A 19,802-nucleotide genomic window follows, 5' to 3' on the forward strand; every position below is an offset into this window, starting at 1 on the left:
GTAAAATTAAATAAATATTTAATTTTCCCATGGAATCGCCCCTCGAAATCACCCCCACGCAGCCCCACCACTGTTACCTGAACAGACAGGCAACTCGTAATGAGGACCAACAACACGATTTTAAAAAGACTTGTCACAACGCTGGGATGAGCACACTTAGGGGCGTAGATTAGGCATTGAGGTTCGGGAGGTGTAAATCTCAAATTTCCCAGTTAAAAATGCAGTGGGCTGCAGAGTAGAGGGGTGAGATGACCAATATTCGGTATGGGCTGTTTCCAGGAGGAGCAGGGTCAGTACTGATTTGCATTAGGTGGGCCTCTTTTTAAGAGTGGAATTCTGGCTGGATCAAGATGGTTGGAATGCTACCCCAAGCGACTGCCACTGGTTAGACTATTTACAAGCATTCATCCCATCATGGTATGGGTGTTTGATTGCCAGTAGTATGCCTGCTAACTTCCGACTGGCACAGGTTTCCAAGCCTACTACTGCCAGTGACAAGAGAAAAACTGACACAGATATACCATAGCCGAGTTAGGGTCCCCAGACGCAATTACCAAGCCAAGAATGCATTTGGGCCTGTCTCACCCCAAGCACACCACCCCTAAAGCTACACCCCTGCCTAACCCATCTTGGCCTAGTAGTTCTCCATGAGAGCTCATAAATACAGTCAAGTGCAACACAAAAAGGTCTGGAGTCCATGCCCTGAGATCACTTATTCTAAATGTATTTTCACTTCACATACTTTTCTTTTTGGTGCACATAGGTAGGGCTCTATGTTTTCAGTCCTCACATTTAACAAATTATTTTATCAAGTGACTGATTGCTCCCTTGTACTAACTCTGAGTTGCAAATAGAGGTGGGCGCGCCAGCAAATAATTTAGGGCGTGGCAAGCCAAGGGTCTATCTTGACTTTAAGAGACCATGCTCGAGCCAAGCGTTCAAAACCAAAGCATCTATATCATGCAACAAACATAATGCAACAATATGATAGTCTTTTAAAAATTCAAAAAAGATTACTCCTTTAAAATGCTGAAGTGTTTCACTGTAGTACATCAGATTACATCACTGCATAGACAGACATTTAATACAACTCAGCCCCCCCACCATGACATTACTGAACTAAGTGGCAGGTCAGTAGTCATGTAAACCCTATGCGGCATAAATTCTTATTACAGATAGGGAAACATTATAGTCTATTAAATCAACCATAAGAGGTGCTTGTATATCATGAACTCAGATATTTTAAAATGCATTCATATGTGAGAATAAAGAAAATAACTGGCAACCTTAATAGGTTTCACCTATACGAAACCTATAAGCTTTGTCAATGTTTTTTTTAAATGTTGCACAGCAGCTTAGAAAGTACATTAAAATCATTGCATATGTATCAAAACTTTTTTTTAAAGTCAGTGCCCATTTTTGAACAAAGGTATATATTTAAAACATTGAAATTATAGATTTTTTAGGAGTAAACAATGTATTTTCTTTGCGACTTGTCTAATTTACAGTACCTGTAATGCACTTTGTTTAGGTATGTAATTGGGGAGGTGGGGCAAAATTTGCATGGAATTATAGGGGCAGATCTCGGGGTCCACTTCAAGGGCAGGGGCATCTCGAAACACCAAGCCACCAAAACAATTAAGCTTGTCCTTTCTGAAGGCATACCATTTACAACCCAGAACCTAACAGGTCTTTATTACACACCACAGTCTCAATGACATTTTTACAAAGCTTGTATGCAAAACAGCTTGGGACATAAGGAGTATTACTGCAGTCAGCTGTGGTCTGTGCAGGTAGGAGTGGTGGGGCCGGGTGAGGGGGTTTCGAAGGATGATGCTGAGGGGAAATTAAATAAATAATTATTTTCCTTCCGGACCGTCCCTTGAAATCCCCCTCACGCTACTACACCGCTACTACCTGCACGGACCATGGCTGACTGCCGTGGAACAGTTTCAGTAGAAAGTGTAGTGTTCACATTGTAGAATGTCGTGAGTCTTCTGTGGTTCTATGTTCCACTCTGGACGGTTGAGGAATCTCAATGAACTGTCTGGAAGTGGTTGTTCAAGCTGTTCTCTCCAGACCCAATAAATATACATGAAATCTGCAACTTGTCCTTTTACATCGTTACTTCATGTTGGCGACGAGCGGGAGTCAAGGAGAGGACAGCGTTCACTTTGTTGAAATAGTCTGAAGGTATTTCCGCTCTAATTTATTCGGCTAAGTGCGTGAATGCACCAGCGGCTGCACGAAAGATTGTGTTGTGATTGCATCCGCGGCTGAGCAGTGTGTTTGTCCTGCGTATCTGCACACCAGTGACGGAGCCCGTTACTTCAGAAAGCATTGTTAAAGTTAACTGCAATAGGGAGCTGACTTTAGGCTCAAATGAGACACGTATGCAAACTTGATTTTGCTTTACATGCCAAGCGGTAACAACTCTCAAAAATACATTTACAGACAAATCTTAGGGAAAACTTTTCAGACTCGCACCCGACTGGATTTGTCTGTGAAAACCAGTAATACAGTTGACGCAGTTGACGCAGTGTCACCAAACAACTCCAGCACTACACAGTGCACATAACTAAAGCTAAGTGTTTGAAGACAAGATAGCGGACTGCTTGGATTTTATGCAGTTACTCTATAGTTTATGAAATACCTTCTTGGGGCATAACACTCAGAAGTATGGGAATTACAAGATGGCACATTTCACAGTCCACTCACTCTTTATACCACCAGCAAACATAAAGCAAGAGCCCTCTGAAAGGTTTATTCCTGCACACAGCAGCCCTTGGTCACGCTGTGCGCATAACGGAACCGCTCCGTCATGGCCCCGTCCGCACACGGAACCTTCAGCGGTAATCCGCGTTGCGCTGAAGGGGTTAAAGTGTTGGAGGACAGCGCATGGTTAGAGACGGACATCTCCCCAGGCAAGCACATGCATCCTTGCTACACCTCTGCCTGATGTGCTTAGAGCACCCTCCATTCACACAGCTGAAGAAAGCAAGGTTTGTAGAGAAGGTAGGGAATGGCCAGAGCAGCCCACTTTGGAGCTGGGGTACCAGGTTTGAGTCTTGGTGTAGTCTCAACTTCCTGTGATTCTAGGCAAATGACTTAATCTCCCCTTGCCTGCAAGACAGGGCCTGTCCTGGGACTTTGGGGGCCCCAGGCAGAAAGGGAATGTGCGAGGCCCCCTAATTTGTATACAGTGTGAAATCACAGGAAATGACTTATTAGGAAGTGCCATCAATTGTCTTTTGTTGAACGACTTTGCAAGATGCAACTTTCTTGGCGCCGATATGAGTCAAAAATTTTTTTAATACTAATACGATAAGCACAAGTATTCAAAGGGCCCGATTCACAAAAGTAATCTGAGACAAAATCCTAACTTTACACCTTTCGGTATTCACTGAAGGCATTTAGGAGTACTAAAGTTAGGATTTTGTCTCAGTAAACCTTAAGTTTTGGTCTTAAGTTAAATTTAAGACAACCTTAAGTTTAACTGAGACAAAATCCTAGGCGTAAAGTTAGGATTTTGTCTCAGTTTAACTCAAGTATGTCTTAAATTTAACTAAAGACCAAAACTTAAGATTGACTGAGACAAAATCCTAACTTTAGTACTCCTAAATGCCTTCAGTGAATACTGAAAGTCGAAAAGTTAGGATTTTGTACTCCTAAATGCCTTCAGTGAATACCGAAAGTCGTAAAGTTAGGATTTTGTCTCAGATTACTTTTGTGAATCGGGCCCATTAATTCAATTAACTGGAACTATATTATATTACTTACACTGGATGGAAAGGTTTGGCCTAGGTCTCTCTAAAACATAAGTTCAATCAAATGTTAACAATTTGTTTCCAGATTAGTGCACTATATATGTATATGTGCATGCAGTTTTTACATAGACCAAGAGAATGGTCCACTCTATTCATACAGTGCTTGCCCATGCCCGTGAGGCTCAAGGAAGTGGCAGCCTATGCATGAGCCTTTCCCACCATGGTCCATCACAGCTAAACACAGAGAAGCGACCTTCCTTCCCTGGACCTTGCAGCATCTGGCCATGGTTGGGATCCCTTCATGAAAAGAATCCATCCCTAACTTCTAAAAATCAAGAACATTCTCCACGCACCCTATCCCTAGCCATCCACCTGGGACAGAAGTCAACTTTCTATTATTACTTTGCAGGGCACTTAGGATGCTTGTGGTTTCACCAAGAAGATGTATTTATGGAGGTTACCAAAAATCCCTAAGTTGATTTTGGGGTTTTCATTCCAAATTACACCCTGGCCTAAATCAGGGCCCTATTCTCTTTAACATATAAAGAATACTGGGAAAGTTATGTGTCTTGAAACAAGAAATGTTGGTTTTCCTACTTGACCAAATTGTTTGATCTTGGGCAAATCATTGTACCTGTACCTTTAACTCCTTATCTGCCATTATCTCATGGGCTGACTGGCCATTATCTTAAAGATTTTACGTTGAGTGGTGATTCATTCTCACTGTTTACATTCCTTCCTTTTAGTAACTCTAAAGGGAAACATTTTAATAAAGTGGCCTGTGTATGTCACTTCCTTTGGTACAAGTCCCCCACCCAGTTACCATGTTGGCAAATGCTGCCCCCTGCACCTCTGTACAAGAGAGCCAGTGTTAAGACATGCCACTGGGCTGGGCTGCTCCAGGCTTTGTTTTATAACCCATATTGATTAGACTGCTGGTCTACATCAGTCCCATGCCAAGCAAAAACGTTTGACAACCTGCAGTAATGTACACTGTGCAAAAATCTAAAAGAAAGAGCACAGCAATCCAGCACACTGCCTTTCTACTTTTGAAGGGCTCACTAGACTGGAGCATGGCTGTGATGTTCAGGAAAGTGAAGGCCTCCCCTACCTAGCAGCGCTGGGTCATGTCTGTGAGGCCTTGGTGAGCAGGCAAGCTGGTGTAGCAATGGTGCCATGGGTCATGGTTAAGGTGAGGTAAACTGACCACTGCTCTCCCCGCACAATCCACAAGATAGATGTACAACACATCCATAATTTTGGTAAATATGGTCCAAAACACCTCGGGCTCTAGTGCCATTGTACCTGCTGCACTAATGATACCCCAACCCCTGGGAGTTACCACATCCGAGTGCTGTAAAATACAAGGTACATCGGGGACCTAACACTCCAGAGTTCCACTTTCACTGCAACCGCTGCACTATTATTAGCTGCACCCCTGCAAGAGGTCTCACAGTCATGGTCCTGTGATGTGAGGTCTTGCAGCGGAGGAACAAGGTTGAGAGGAGGGGAGTGGAACATGTGCTGTATCACAAGCGTATTCAGCCCTGCTTCAAACAATGTATATCGTTCCTCCCCATTCCCTCCAGCCACTAAATAGACAGTAAAACAGAGCCATAATTTGGGTGCATTGGCCCCAAAACCCCGCAAGGCAATGGTGACACAGCACTTGCTGTGCTATCCATAGCTACGACCCTCAGAGCCATGATCCAGTACTGGGAGGCCTAGCGCAGAAGGCTCCCTTTCTAGGGTCTCTGAGCACTGGACCACGGCTATAAAGCTCAGGCGAGGATAGAGTTACCTGGTCCTCGCAGTTCTGTCATGCTTCTAAGGCACATAGGAGAAGAGATCAGTGGCATAGTAAGGGCTCTGATGCAAGTAAATGATGCTGAACAGTAAGACATAGCAATCATTTTGGTGCACTGGCTCCTTGCCATCCATGAACCCTGGTGCCACAGCACCTGCTGCACTATTTATAGCCCCCCATGGTCTCATAGCCATGAAGCAGTGCCTCAAAGCTCAAGAACAGCTACCCCTTTCCCCGAGTATCCAACCATGGCTGAAAAACCCAGGTCAGAATCATTCTGTACTCAGCTTCACAGTGCTGAAACATGGCTGTGAAGCCTATGAAAGAGAGGCAAGTTGCAGAGCAATGGTGCCCTGGCCCTGGTGCAAAGAAAAAGCATCCCCTCAACCTTGTAGAATACCTGCACAGTAAAATACTGCCATAATTTGGGTACATTGGGCACCTAATATCCCTGGGCTGGGTACTAGGCGTAGGTGAGGGAGTCGAATTCCCTTGTGCCTTGCAGCACTGCGCCATGGCTACGAGTCCTAGGGTACTCCACCACCCCTCCACTGCCCTGGGCCTCTTAACCATGGTCTAGAGCTGCGAGGTCCAGGAGAGCAGAGCCCAATGTAATGGAGCCCTCTTCCCTGGGTCTCGCCACAATGGTATGGTGCTGCAAGCCCAGTTAACAAGGGTTTCTTCCCCTAGACATACCACCATGTTCCAGAACTGGGAGGCCCAGCGGGTTTGGTCCCACTCCACTGTGTCCCCAGCGATGGTCTAGCACTGCTGGGCTCAGGAGAGGGTGGTCTCATTCCCTGGTCCTCACATCTGTTGGCTGGTGTGGCAAGGCCCATGAGAGGAGGCCCCAATGACTTGGGCTCACATCCATGGTCTAGTACTACAAGGATCAGAGGAGAACAGTCTCCATTCCTGTGCCACGCAGATATGACCCATCCCTGTGAGTCCCAGGAGAGGGGGCCCTTTCCTCTGGAGCTCACAGGCATGGTCTAGCACTGAAATGAAATAGTAGGGTGGCCAATTTCCCATTTTCATTTCACAGGACACTTTGTGCCTTTGGAGATACATTGTGTTTGCTGAGACATCAGAAGAAGTTTCTTGCAGCGCAGAGGAACTGCGAGTCACATAGAAGATTTCTGGAACTTCATTTTAAATCTCTGACACAGACAATCTCAAAATAATTCGGATGGAGACTGAGGTTATTGATTGTGATTGCTCCTCATACTATATTTGAGCTCTGATTCCATGACCACATCCCGAAGTAAGCCTTAACTACTCACAATTGCAAATTTTGAGCAACAAGTTCAGAAAATGAACTCTGATATTTAAATGGAATGAAATACGCAAGCTTTTAAACACCAGTAGTATATATCAGTTTCTAACAGGCATGCTGCCCAGTAAGTAACCACTGCCACAGGGCCTCGTCCAGTGGGTATGTTTTAGCCATGATAGCTAGGATAGTTCATCTAATCTCAGCTTTACCATTTCACCTAAATATGATGGTAATAAACACTACGACGAGAATGACACTTCCCTGGAAAGGCGACCCCCTCCTGCATTGTCATAGGAATCACTGACACTCCAGTTGTGGTCCAGTGGACTAGCTGGAAATGTGAAAAGAGGAGCCACTTTTTTCATCTTGGCCTCCCACTTGGACAGATTGTGTGCTCTTAGGCAATTACTTTTCTGAACGTATTTCTCTGCTCCCTTTTTTAAGAGGTGGAGTATTTTGATTCCATTTAAAAACTGCTAGAATGTGAGAGATTACAAAATGGATTAAATATTACCCAGGAGAAGACAAGGGCTCAGTCACATGGTATTTCACCTAAATGCAATAGAGTGCTAAACGTATAGCCAGGGCCATTGAAATTATGCAGTTGTGCTGCCATAGTGGTTTTACCATAATTATGCATTAGTCATAGTTGCCCCATAATCCATCATCTGCTACATAATCAACAGATTTGAATCCCAAAAAATGTTTCTAGCTCAAACGGTTCAAAAGTTACTAAATACGCAGCAACATTATTGCCATGTAATAAAAGGGCCCATTTCAAAGGTTAACTGGTCACCCATTGGTTGCTTATTACAATGTTGAGTGTTAAACTGATGCTTATGAGGGGCAACCTATGAACCAACAGTGTTAACAAGTGTAAAATGAGAAAATGATTAGGCAATACTATCCCAAAATGCACTGTATTGCACCACATAATTAGTTTTTTTATCACATAATTTAGTGAACCATGCTGCATAATTTAGGCATCCATTCCTGCATAGTTACAGTGGCTCTGTGTATAGCCTTTGCACCAAGTAGAAGTTTGTTACAGTCTTGGCGCTACTAATTTAATTAACTGTTTGTTCCTGGGAAAACAATAATCTCCCTGTGCCTCGTTCACTAATTTAACATTGTGACAGCACTTTGAAATATCCTTACAGGGCATACTTACAGTACAGGTCCGGAGTATAGGTTCCATCCACTCATTTAAGGCTGATTGCATCCTAGTAGCTGTAGGCTCTACTGAAGCTGCTTTGACTTGGGCCCCTAGTGTACTAGGGGCCCAATCCACAAGCTTCTCTTTCACAGCTCATCAAGGGCTGAAGGAAAGTTGCAAAAGTGTGGGACAGTGGGTGTCCTTTAGTGCCTTTGTTTGGTTAGCGCGAGACTGGATCCCCAATTAAGGCCATGATAAGCTAGGGAGAGGCCCTTTGTTCCCTGAGCATCACATTTATGGTGTAGAGGTGCATGGCCCAGGAAATGGGACGTCTGTTCCCTGTGCCTTGCAGTCATAGCACAGTGTGGAGAGGCCCAGGGAAGTGGTCCCCTTCACTTATTATTTTCAGAGCTACATATGATTGTGAGGCCCAAGGCAGGGGGACTTGGAGTGGCGGACCCTATGTTGGTCGGCTGGGGCGGGGCACTGGGCAGATGCCCACGCTGCACAGGCCTAGCGCTGGCCCTGCTACAACAAAAGTAATGTGTTGTTGTGAAATGTAACTGATGCTCATGTAAAGCGCTCCAATACCTTTGAGTTGATTACGCTATCAAACAAAAAGGAGGAAGTGATTTTTCCACAGGGGGTGGGTAACACCACGGGGAGGGTAGTAAACAGCGTGGTTGTTTGAAGGAGCATTAAACAGAAATAAATGTTCTGAAAAAACACAGCTACAAAAATACATGCAGCCTCAAAAAGTCCTTGATTACTAAGAAAGAAGTAACACCAGCAAAAAAAGTGGATGAAACTTCAAAAGAGAGGAGTACCTTGTCCAAGCTCCACAGAAAAAACATACACATGATGGCAGATGAAGAGAAACCAGAAACCTATAGGAAATTACGTGCAAGAACCAATAAAAATAAAAAAAAGCAGAGTGAGAAACAGACTAAAAAGTGGTAAGTAATGGGTAGACTGTAAGTCCCTTTTAAGTTTTTTTTAGTTACAAGAGATTTCGCAAGTGCAACACAAGCGCAGTGGAGGAGCTCTGTGAAATAAAATGTTTGCCTAAGATCTCACCCTTTGGACAACTAGGGAAGCCAGTATTGATTTCAGGGTGTCTGGTTTCACATTTTGAAATTCAGCCACCAGATTTAAATCTATGTCTCTCTCCTGTTTTATATCAAAGGTCACTGTTTGGTCTTTTATTCTTGCTTCAGGACGAGAAAACACACACAGATATAGCAGACCCAACTCATGCTCGCTAGCACCAACTGCCAAGCAAGGAATGTATTCATTTGTGGGGTGTCACACCTCAAACACCCCCCTGAAGCTACACCCCGGTACGCTATATGCATTGGGTTTCCAACCGGATTAAATTAATACAACACACTAGTACCATATCGACATTCAAGGATTTTGTTTTCTGGGAGGACTGAACAGTAAGCATATTGGGGGCCATAGGGGTGGGCTTATCCCCCAACTGAGTACTAAAATTCAGTTCTGTTTTTAGAAAAACCATTGACATTTGCTATATAAAATATCCTTCATTTAGATACATTGTTAATACCCTAAAAATCTGACTGGTTTCTACTCTTACATGTGTAACCAAACACATCCCTCTTGGAGAGTGCACTATTTTACCTGTCAGGTGTGTGCTGAGCAGTGTAGCTAATACTAGTGCAGTGGCACTAAGGTCCATGGATGTCAGGTGCCCTCTGCATTCCCAGTTACAGCACTCTAATCATTTCCAACTTTCCCTTACTTGACTTAGAGCCTATGTGTACCCTATACTTGATAATGCTCCCAACATCCACCTAGGCAGAGTGTTGGTGTCCTGCTAATGTTGACCATAACAAGTTCCTTCATTAATGTTGTCGTGTCCCGAGCCCCCACAGATACACAGGAGACAGGTAAAGGATCAAACCTTCTTTATTTCGTTGGTGTGCTGAGCTGCCCACAGTCACGTCTGCCTACGCTCTCTCATCCCCTTGCACTGCCCCCTCCCACACCCTTGACCGGATGTGGTGTCCAGTTCCCTTGGGGTCCCCACAGTCCACTGCAGGGTCCTAGTGCCCTGCCCCAGGTCACTACAAATGTGTTGCTGGGAGAGCATTTCAGAACTTGGGAACTAGAGTCACACGAAGTGGATACCTTCCATACCTACCATGAACACAGGGATGGAAATGGAAAGCTGGAACCTTCCTGCACAAAAACATTCCTCAAAAGCATTTTCCTCTTTCTGTGTTTCAGAATGCAGAACACTTAGAAAGAGGAAACAACAAGGAGAAATAATGATTTTTCCCCTTGTTGCACCGCTGGTCTACCAGTGTTGGTAAATCTGGGAATGTGCCAGAATGCATGGGTGGGCACATGGGAATACCCTCGCTCCACCCATGGCACACCTTCCTGCCACAGAGCAACGCAAGGCAGCGATATGCGCTGCCTTGCGTTACTCTAGATTTAATAAAGCCATGCAGGGCCATGCAAGATGGCCTTACGTAGCTTGATAAATCTCACTTCGGTATTGTCTTGCAAGTGAGAAAAGACCTTTCAGGATCAGTCAGGATTAATTTTGTTGACTTGTGCCATAGCTGTGTCCTCTTTTCACTGATTTTGTTAACTGATTTCAAATAAAAAATGGCTACATTAATTTTAAACAATTTGAAGGCATGGGGTGTCATTCAGGGTCTTGCTGACACAGACAGCTGTCAGAAAACAGGCAATTGCAGTATGACAACCTGAATCTACACTTCTATCATGCATATGTTTAGAAAGCAAGATAATTATTGGACAATTAAATATAGCTCACCCTTCTTATAAACTTGTGTCATTCTTAAAAGTGTGTGAGTGTGTGTCAAAATGCAAGTGGACGTGGTTCACTGTTATTTCCCTAAAACTGTGTTTATTAACAGGCTGAAATATCAAGTCAGAGGACAGACACAACATGAAAAAACAGACTTGTCCTATCTCTGCAGCAAAGCTGACTTGTACTGAGTCTGCAGTAACTCGAGTACAGATTGACTTGTGCTGCCACTGCAGCCATAAACCCAGTGCTTAATTTGCGCCAGTAATTGCTGGGTGGAGCCACCAGAACTCATTTTTGGGGATCGGTACTTATTTTTCCTCATCAGACATTCTCCGAGAGTAAGAGATGGAAAAACACACAAACGAGAAAGAAGAAAGAAGAGAAAGATGGAAAAAAGTCACCAAGGAAGAAAGCGTGAACCTACAAGAGTGAAATGAAGGAGGGGGGTCGGGAGTGTCAGGCAGTGGACCTGAGATGAATTCATGACTAAGTACCCTTGATATTCTGCAAGGGGACATTTAACAGCTCTGGCGGCAAATTTCTGAGCAGTGCATTGGGACCGGCAATCATTAGGTTACAAATTAAGTACTGTAAAACTCAATTTGTGCTGCCTCTGCATAAGGATCCTATGGCAGGGAACACTCACGAGACTGAACAACAGTGTAGTGCAGTCTTAGACACCTGATAAAGCTGAAATGCTTACCTGATCCAGAGCCTAGCATTATATGTTTGATATTTTAAGACCTGATGAAAGTATGTGTGTGTTAATTTCCGAGACTTACAGAAAAATAACACTTGAGTTTGCATACCTGGGAAACTTGGTTAGCGCCATTATAGCAAAGTTCACGATTTGTGTATTTTGAAGATGCAAGCTACCCCTGCAATTGAAGACCCTTAGGTCAGTAAAATAGAAGACTGTATTTGAAAGACATAAATACAGATATCGTAATTGAGAGATATGAATGCCTATATTGCTATTGAGTGACAAGACTAATAAATATTGTTGATAGTGAAGCAATATATAAAAACCTGCCTATGTAGTGAGAAAGCAACTGGGAATTATTGCAAAAGATCTCAAGGGAACTTTAGCTGTGTGAGGCAACAGTAATTACAAAGTTCAGCTTGCAGTTAGTAAAAGCACGTATCATTTTTCCAAGTCAATCAATCAATCAATCAATCAGTGGGTTTTCAAAGAGCATGGCTTGTCACCCTTGGGATCTCCAGGCGCTAAGTTTCTTTGAGCCTCGGTCGAAGATCCAAGATTCTTGAGCTTTTTCCTGAAGTCTTCAAGTGATGGGGAGATGCGTAGGTGGAGGGAGCGGTCATCCCAGGATTTGGCAGCGAGGTAGGAGAAGGAATGCCCTCCATTGTGGCTCCGACTGATACGGGGAACTGGAACCAGAGCGAAGGGGGAGGAGTGGAGGTGGAACACATTGCGGTGGTTGATGTAGACGGGTCCGCAAAGAAGACGCACAAATTGTTTCTTTATTATTTTATGTTTTTATTTTAGTTTATTGTTTGTTCCCATAATGTCTTCCCGTAGAAGCTCTTCTCTGTTAAGATCTGTTTGGTAATCAACTTGGCGGGTGTGTGCTTACGAGGTATCATGGGTCCATGCTGCCTCTGCATCCTAGCAGAGAGAACATCGCTTTGCAAAAGTGAGAAGGCTATGACAACAGGAATAATCTAGAGAAACTGATTTAAAAGCATTCAAGATCTCAGCTGAGAAAAGCAAGAACTGACCACAGATTTAACCTGAGCTTGATGATGGTCACACATCCATTGACACTCCAGAAACACTGTAGCACACCAGAAAAAGTCATTGATTTCGTATCATTCAGTTCATTTCATATCACCGGATATCACAAGGAAAAAGTTCAAATATTAATTCTCGTCGATTTGTTGATGATTGGCTTTATTCCAAATTCACAAAAAAACAGCCATTTTCAATTCACAGCCGACGCGCGTTTCGCCCAATGGGCTTCCTCAAGGCTGTAAAAATCATACAACGGAATCAGCAACTAGTTCTTTGCGATTATTACACATACACGAATAGACAATATTTAATTCAGAGTTTCCCTATACAAATATATATAGAGACAATATTATTTAAAAACACCAGGACACACTTATGTCCGTAGTCACTAACACAGACCACCACACCAGTGTGAAGAATACAAAAAGAAAAACACTCATTACCTTATTAGGGTGAGATTAGAACTACAGCAAAAACAGTGTGAATAGACCGATTTTATAGTCCCCAAAAACTACAACACTCTAACGAAATCACCGAAAAGTGTAATTAGAGATGTGTCTAGATTATCACATTTGTAGGTCACATATTGAATTTGTAATGCCAAATAAATGTACATTAGATACAAATCAAGTTGGTGAGAAATATAAGTCTCACCTCCAATTTGTGATGTGCCTGCATCTATTGCCTCTCATCAAGTATTAGTTGCCTTTCTATTTCAATCGTGATAATTCTGCACAAGAAACCCACAATTTTTTTGTTTAGAAATTTCCAATACAACCCTTAACCTCTTCTGTGCCCATGACGAGATAGTCTCGTCATGGAGCACGGTCGCGCTGTGCCCATGACGAGACTATCTCGTCATGAACCCCGCCCGCGTGTGAAACGCCCGGCACAGGAGGGGGAAAGGGCTTGGCACCGAAGGGGTTAATAAGGGGAAGCAAATAAACAAGAACGCAGCTCTAGAGAAGCCATGAAAGATAGTACTTTATTAATTATGGATGCTGTATCCGATGTCCAGTTTCGAATATATATGTCAAATCAAGTCGATTTTCATTATATTTGATATGTATAAGTCAATCTTTGGACCATATTACGTCCATACTGTTAAAATAAAATAGATAAAACACTATTCTAAAAACTGTTGTCTCACCACCTCATGTTTTATAACCAAGTCCAGTTAAGTAAACAAACACGTCAAATTGCCCCTCCGGGCTAGTGTCCTAAAGCAATCCAAAGCCATAAAGTAAACTAACATCAGGTAGTTAATCAGTTATATGGCATATAATCTCAAAATACAAAAAATACTAATTACACCCAATATGAATCTGTAAGACTTTCAGAATGAGTGTGAGCCATTATATTTTCAAAGTCAATTTCTTATCAATGAATGCACACATGGTGTGCTTTAAACAGAAAATAACCCGACAATCTCCTGGCTCTCATATACAACAACTAAGTCTAATTCCGTTGGATGGACAAGGTTTATCTACCTGCCGTCAGCGTTTATGACCGCATCAAGTCAGAGGTTGCAAATGTTCGTATTTTCGCGTCGCGCCATTACCGGCTTTAAGGACGCTACCCAGAGTCACTAAACATCGAAATAGGACTCCGTTATATAAACATATCATGGTATTTGAATACCGTGGCCATATTGTGATATATAGTAGTTACATCCTGTTCACACTACATATATATATATTAGAGACACGTTCTCAAATGATCGTTTGATTAAAATATCACAAAACAAGAGCACAAATTAAATCACTCAGGATTTGTTTTTTAAGAAACGCGAATAGATCGTCGATATTTCAAACCGGACTACATTTAATAGTCTCGAGACCAGAATGCATTGTATTTTTTCTACTTGAAATCCCTATTTTGAGGCCATATTGTGGCGTACCATATTTTAATCCTGTTCGCACCATAAGAATGTGTATTAAGAGCGCGATCTCGGACAGTCAATGGTCTCAGTATAAAGAGAAAAAGAGCAAATTAGGGGGACTCTAACTTAAATTCCTTTATCAGAATAATCATAATCCACCAATACTAGAACTCACTCAACCGAAATGGAGACATGTTGTGACAAATATACATGACGGCCTTCATTGAGGAAATGCCCCAGAGTGTTTTGTATCTAGTATTGTTTTGGCTCCAAAACTTGATAATACTTGCCATGTTCTCACTGCTTATCCATATTAAGGAATGTATTAAAAGGGTAACCCCCTCATATGTCTAAAAATGCCTGATGTTTTATTTATTGTTAGTAATATTTTTCAACATGCAAAAGACAATGTTAGAGTTTATGAGTTCACCAGACAGTATATATGGCATTCGACCATCTGACAGAATGTTGACAGCCCAGGGGAATTAATCATATACATTACAAGAATTCAAACATTTCCTTATCAATGTTAATTCCCTGTTCTACCGCCCTAAATTTGATAATCCATTTGCTTTCCATCTGACGTAGTCTGTTGGTTCTGTTTCCCCCTCTTTTGTTAGCAGGTGCTAATTCCAATCCATGAAAGCCTTTGTTGATCATTTCTGTCAAATTGTGTGTCGTGTTGAAATGTGATGCCAGGGGATATTGAGTATTGTTATTGCGTATCGCCCTGATGTGTTCCTGTATTCTCTCTTTCAATGTCCTTACAGTGCTTCATATATAGATCATACCACAGATGCATCTTATGCAATAAACCACAAATCTGGTGTTACAATTTATGAATTCATTTACTGTGTATGTTCTCCCTGTGTTATATTTGAAAGTTGCAGTTTTATTCATTGCAAAACAACATACACTACGGGAACCACATTTGTAGAAGCCTTTTGGTTTTATAGACAGCCAGGTATTGCTTGTCGTTGCTGGAATAAAGCTAGGACATAGAATTTGTCTTAAGGTTTTTCCTCTTTCAAAGGTGATATTTGGTTTACGTCCAATCACTTCTGATATCTCCATGTCATCAGTGAGCAGCTGCCAATGTTTGTTTAATATTTTAAACAAATCAGTACTGACTGTCGAATAAGGTGTAATAAATCTAATGCTCCTATTGGTGTTTCTCATGTATTTTTTGTTTGAATGTCCTGTCAATAGATCTTTCCTGTCAATTTTATTGATTTTATTGCGTGCCCTTTTAATGTCTGCATTGTCATAACCTCTAGTTATGAATCTTTTCTCTACAGCATTCAATTCTTCAGTTAATTTGTTTGTATCACTGCAATTCCTTTTAGTTCTTATCATTTACCCCATTGGAATCGATTTTATTTGTGAGGGAGGATGTGCACTAGTCGCATGAAGTGTCGCGTTACATGCCGTTTTTTCCGAAATGGTACTGCCTGCAGTTTATCCTTGTCTACTACAATTGTAATATCTAAGAAATTGATTTGAGAGATATTTTGTTCTTTTGTGAAAGTTAGATTGAATGGATTGTCATTGGTATAAAGAAAAAACTCTTCCGGTGTTTCCTTTGTCCCAGCCCAAAACATCAAGATGTCATCAATGTAATGTCCTAGATATAGTACATTTTCCATCAAGGCACTAGGACCCTTTCTCCAAAGGTGCGTGAGTTCAAAAAGACCCATATAGAGGTTGGCAAATGAAGGCGAAAATTTCACCCCCATTGCCACTCCTCTAATTTGACGGAACCAGTTTCCATTGTGTAGGAAAATGTTATTATTTAGCACCATCTCAATGAGTTCTAAAAGCATTGTGGTGTGTTCATAAAGTTGGATCGGTCGGGTCTCTAAAAAATGTTGTACAGCTTTAAGACCCAGATCACCTGGTATACTTGTATAAAGAGAACAAACATCAAGGGTCACCAAATAGTGACCCTCTGTCCATTCCACATCTGAAATTATATTTAACACTTCCGAAGTGTCTTTAATGAATGAGGGTAGATTGATCACCAACGGTTGTAAAAAGGTGTCAATATATTCGGAAATCCTTTCCGTTGGCGACCCAATACCCGAGATAATTGGTCTCCCCGGGGGGAATTTACCTCCTTTATATATTTTTGGTAAACAGTAAATACAAGGAATCGTCGGGGTATCATTATAAAGGTATTTAAATTCCAAATCCAAAATCAGACATCTGTCCTTCCAAAATCTCAATTTGTTATATATTGTCGACTTTGTTACATCTAATGGAATACTTTCTAGATGAATATATGTGGTTGTGTCCGCCATTTGTCTATCTATATCAGCCATGTAATCACATTTATTCATTACTACTACATTTCCTCCCTTGTCAGCCTCCCGGATGACAAGGGAGTCATCACTCTTAAGATTTGTCAGTGCCCTTCTTTCTTCTGTAGAAATGTTTTGTTTCCACCAAAAGTTATTTTTTACACGATTTTTATCTTCCAATTCATACAGATCACGAAAAACATTTCGCTGGAATTTGTCAATAAGATTAAATCCTGTTACCTGGGGGTTGAATCTTGATTTTGGTCTAAGACTACTATCAATACTCATGGATGTCTCCAAGTTAAGATCCGCCGCTGTGGTTTGTACTGTGGAAATATCCTCTATATCTTCTAATGATAGTAACAAATGAATATCTTTTATGTCTTTAATTGAAAATATGGTCTTCATATTCTTATCCCATTCACCACAGGGTAGGACCTTTTGTTTATCACGAAAGAATTTAAACAATTAGATTTTTCTGACAAATTTAAAACAACTTATATGCAGAGATGTGAAATTTGGTGTGGCACTTGGACAGAAACTCAATCCCTTACTTAACACATTTATTTCACAGCTGTTCAAAACACGACTCGATAGATTGACAACATTAATATCGTCTGGTAGTACAACATCATTTATACAAGTTAGTTCTTCTGATTGCGTGTGACTTATCTGGTTGTTACACCTATTTTTTCTTTTTCGCCTGGATCTGGATTTACCCCTCCTTGTCTTCTTGAATCCATATCTCTCTTGAATGCCTGTTTGTTCCCTTTTCTGAATCGTTGTAATTCTAAAAAAAAAAGGGTCAGGAAATGTACCTATTGTTTGTCCCTGCATGTTTATTTATTCTCCACTTGCTAAACTACTGATGCTTGATATATCTGAAGTACTGGTCATGTCTGTTGTCTGAGAGATGCGTTCTAAAACTTCTGTGTTATTACCTGCTCTGATGTTGTCATATTTTTTGGCAAAAGTATAAACTCTGCCATTTTGGTGATCTCTCTCATCTCTTCTGATCTTTTGAGATTTTTTGTCTTTTAAGTATAGTTGGTGCTTACGTAATTCTTCCTTCAGAATCACCCAATTGCATTCTGCCACTGCTGGTAAATTCAAATCCAAAATTTCTTTCTCTAGACTTGCAATTTCTTCTAATATTTTGCTGCGTTTTAATTCTGCATCCCTAATAAGGATGTCCATCATTCCTACCGATGAGTTTAATAGTAATTTTTCCCATTCCTTGAGGTGACCTTTATCCAAATCCTCAATGGACGGAAAAATTAAAATCCGCAGTCCCCTAGGGACTTGGCCTTTTTCTATGTATTTACGTAGGACTGTTGCGTCCCACCATCGTGAGAGTTCTTGGCGTTTCAATCTCTCTAATCTGATGAATTTTAATCTCATCCCCTCCTTGCTTGGTGGTCTGGTACTAGATGGTGTACGTGTTGTGTCTGAATTGAACAAATCTTCTATGAGAGCATCTCTATTGTCATCAAAATTTGCCATGTCTACAATAATAATTTAAATATTCAAAATCCTATGATTATTCTTCTGGACAAGTCAAGAAAACAATTACTATTAGATGAGTGCCAAATCAGCAAATGAATACTATTACACAAAAGGACAAGGTGGATATGCTATATTGACTTGCACATCATCATCCGTTTTAAAGCATACATTTTTTAAATATAGTATACGATATATTGCATATTGGGTGCTAATACTGTGTTTGATACCTATCCACCTCAAGTATCCCAATCTTTGAGATCACAATTAACTCTCAAAATGAATTCACACTCCAGAAACACTGTAGCACACCAGAAAAAGTCATTGATTTTGTATCATTCAGTTCATTTCATATCACCGGATATCACAACGAAAAAGTTCAAATATTAATTCTCGTCGAGTTGTTGGTGATTGGCTTTATTCCAAATTCACAAAAAAACAGCCATTTTCAATTCACAGCCGACGCGCGTTTCCATTGTAGTAGATAAGGATAAACTGCAGGCAGTACCATTTCGGAAAAAAACGGCATGGAACGCGACACTTCATGCGACTAGTGCACATCCTCCCTCACAAATAAAATCGATTCCACTGGGGGAAATGATAAGAACTAAAAGTAATTGCAGTGATACAAACAAGTTAACTGAAGAATTGAATGCTGTAGAGAAAAGATTCATAACTAGAGGTTATGACAATGCAGACATTAAAAGGGCACGCAATAAAATCAATAAAATTGACAGGAAAGATCTATTGACAGGACATTCAAACAAAAAATACAAGAGAAACACCAATAGGAGCATTCGATTTATTACACCTTATTCGACAGTCAGTACGGATTTGTTTAAAATATTAAACAAACATTGGCAGCTGCTCACTGATGACATGGAGATATCAGAAGTGATTGGACGTAAACCAAATATCACCTTTGAAAGAGGAAAAACCTTAAGACAAATTCTATGTCCTAGCTTTATTCCAGCAATGACAAGCAATACCTGGCTGTCTATAAAACCAAAAGGCTTCTACAAATGTGGTTCACGTAGTGTATGTTGTTTTGCAATGAATAAAACTACAACTTTCAAATATAACACAGGGAGAACATACACAGTAAATGAATTCATAAATTGTAACACTAAATTTGTGGTTTATTGCATAAGATGCATCTGTGGTATGATCTATATAGGAAGCACTGTAAGGACATTGAAATATGCAATATATCGTATACTATATTTGAAAAATTTATGCTTTAAAACGGATGATGATGTGCAAGTCAATATAGCATATCCACCTTGTCCTTTTGTGTAAAAATATGTCACACATCCATTGGTTAGCTTGTGTCAATCAGTAGTAAAGTTGGACCGCCGGTCCACTCAGATCATTGAAGGTCTTTAATCTAAGTGTCGTCGGCGTACATATATAAATCTAACCATTGTGAGTAAAACAGCTGGGTCAGTGGAGCAATATCCAGATTAAATAGAAGAGGGATAATATTGATCACTGAGTGACAAGCGAGGAAAAGGGGTGCTGCGTAGTCATATTTAGTGCAATCATTCTA

The sequence above is a fragment of the Triturus cristatus genome, chromosome 2_1, assembly GCF_964204655.1.
Source record: "Triturus cristatus chromosome 2_1, aTriCri1.1, whole genome shotgun sequence".
In the NCBI taxonomy this organism is placed as follows: domain Eukaryota; kingdom Metazoa; phylum Chordata; class Amphibia; order Caudata; family Salamandridae; genus Triturus; species Triturus cristatus.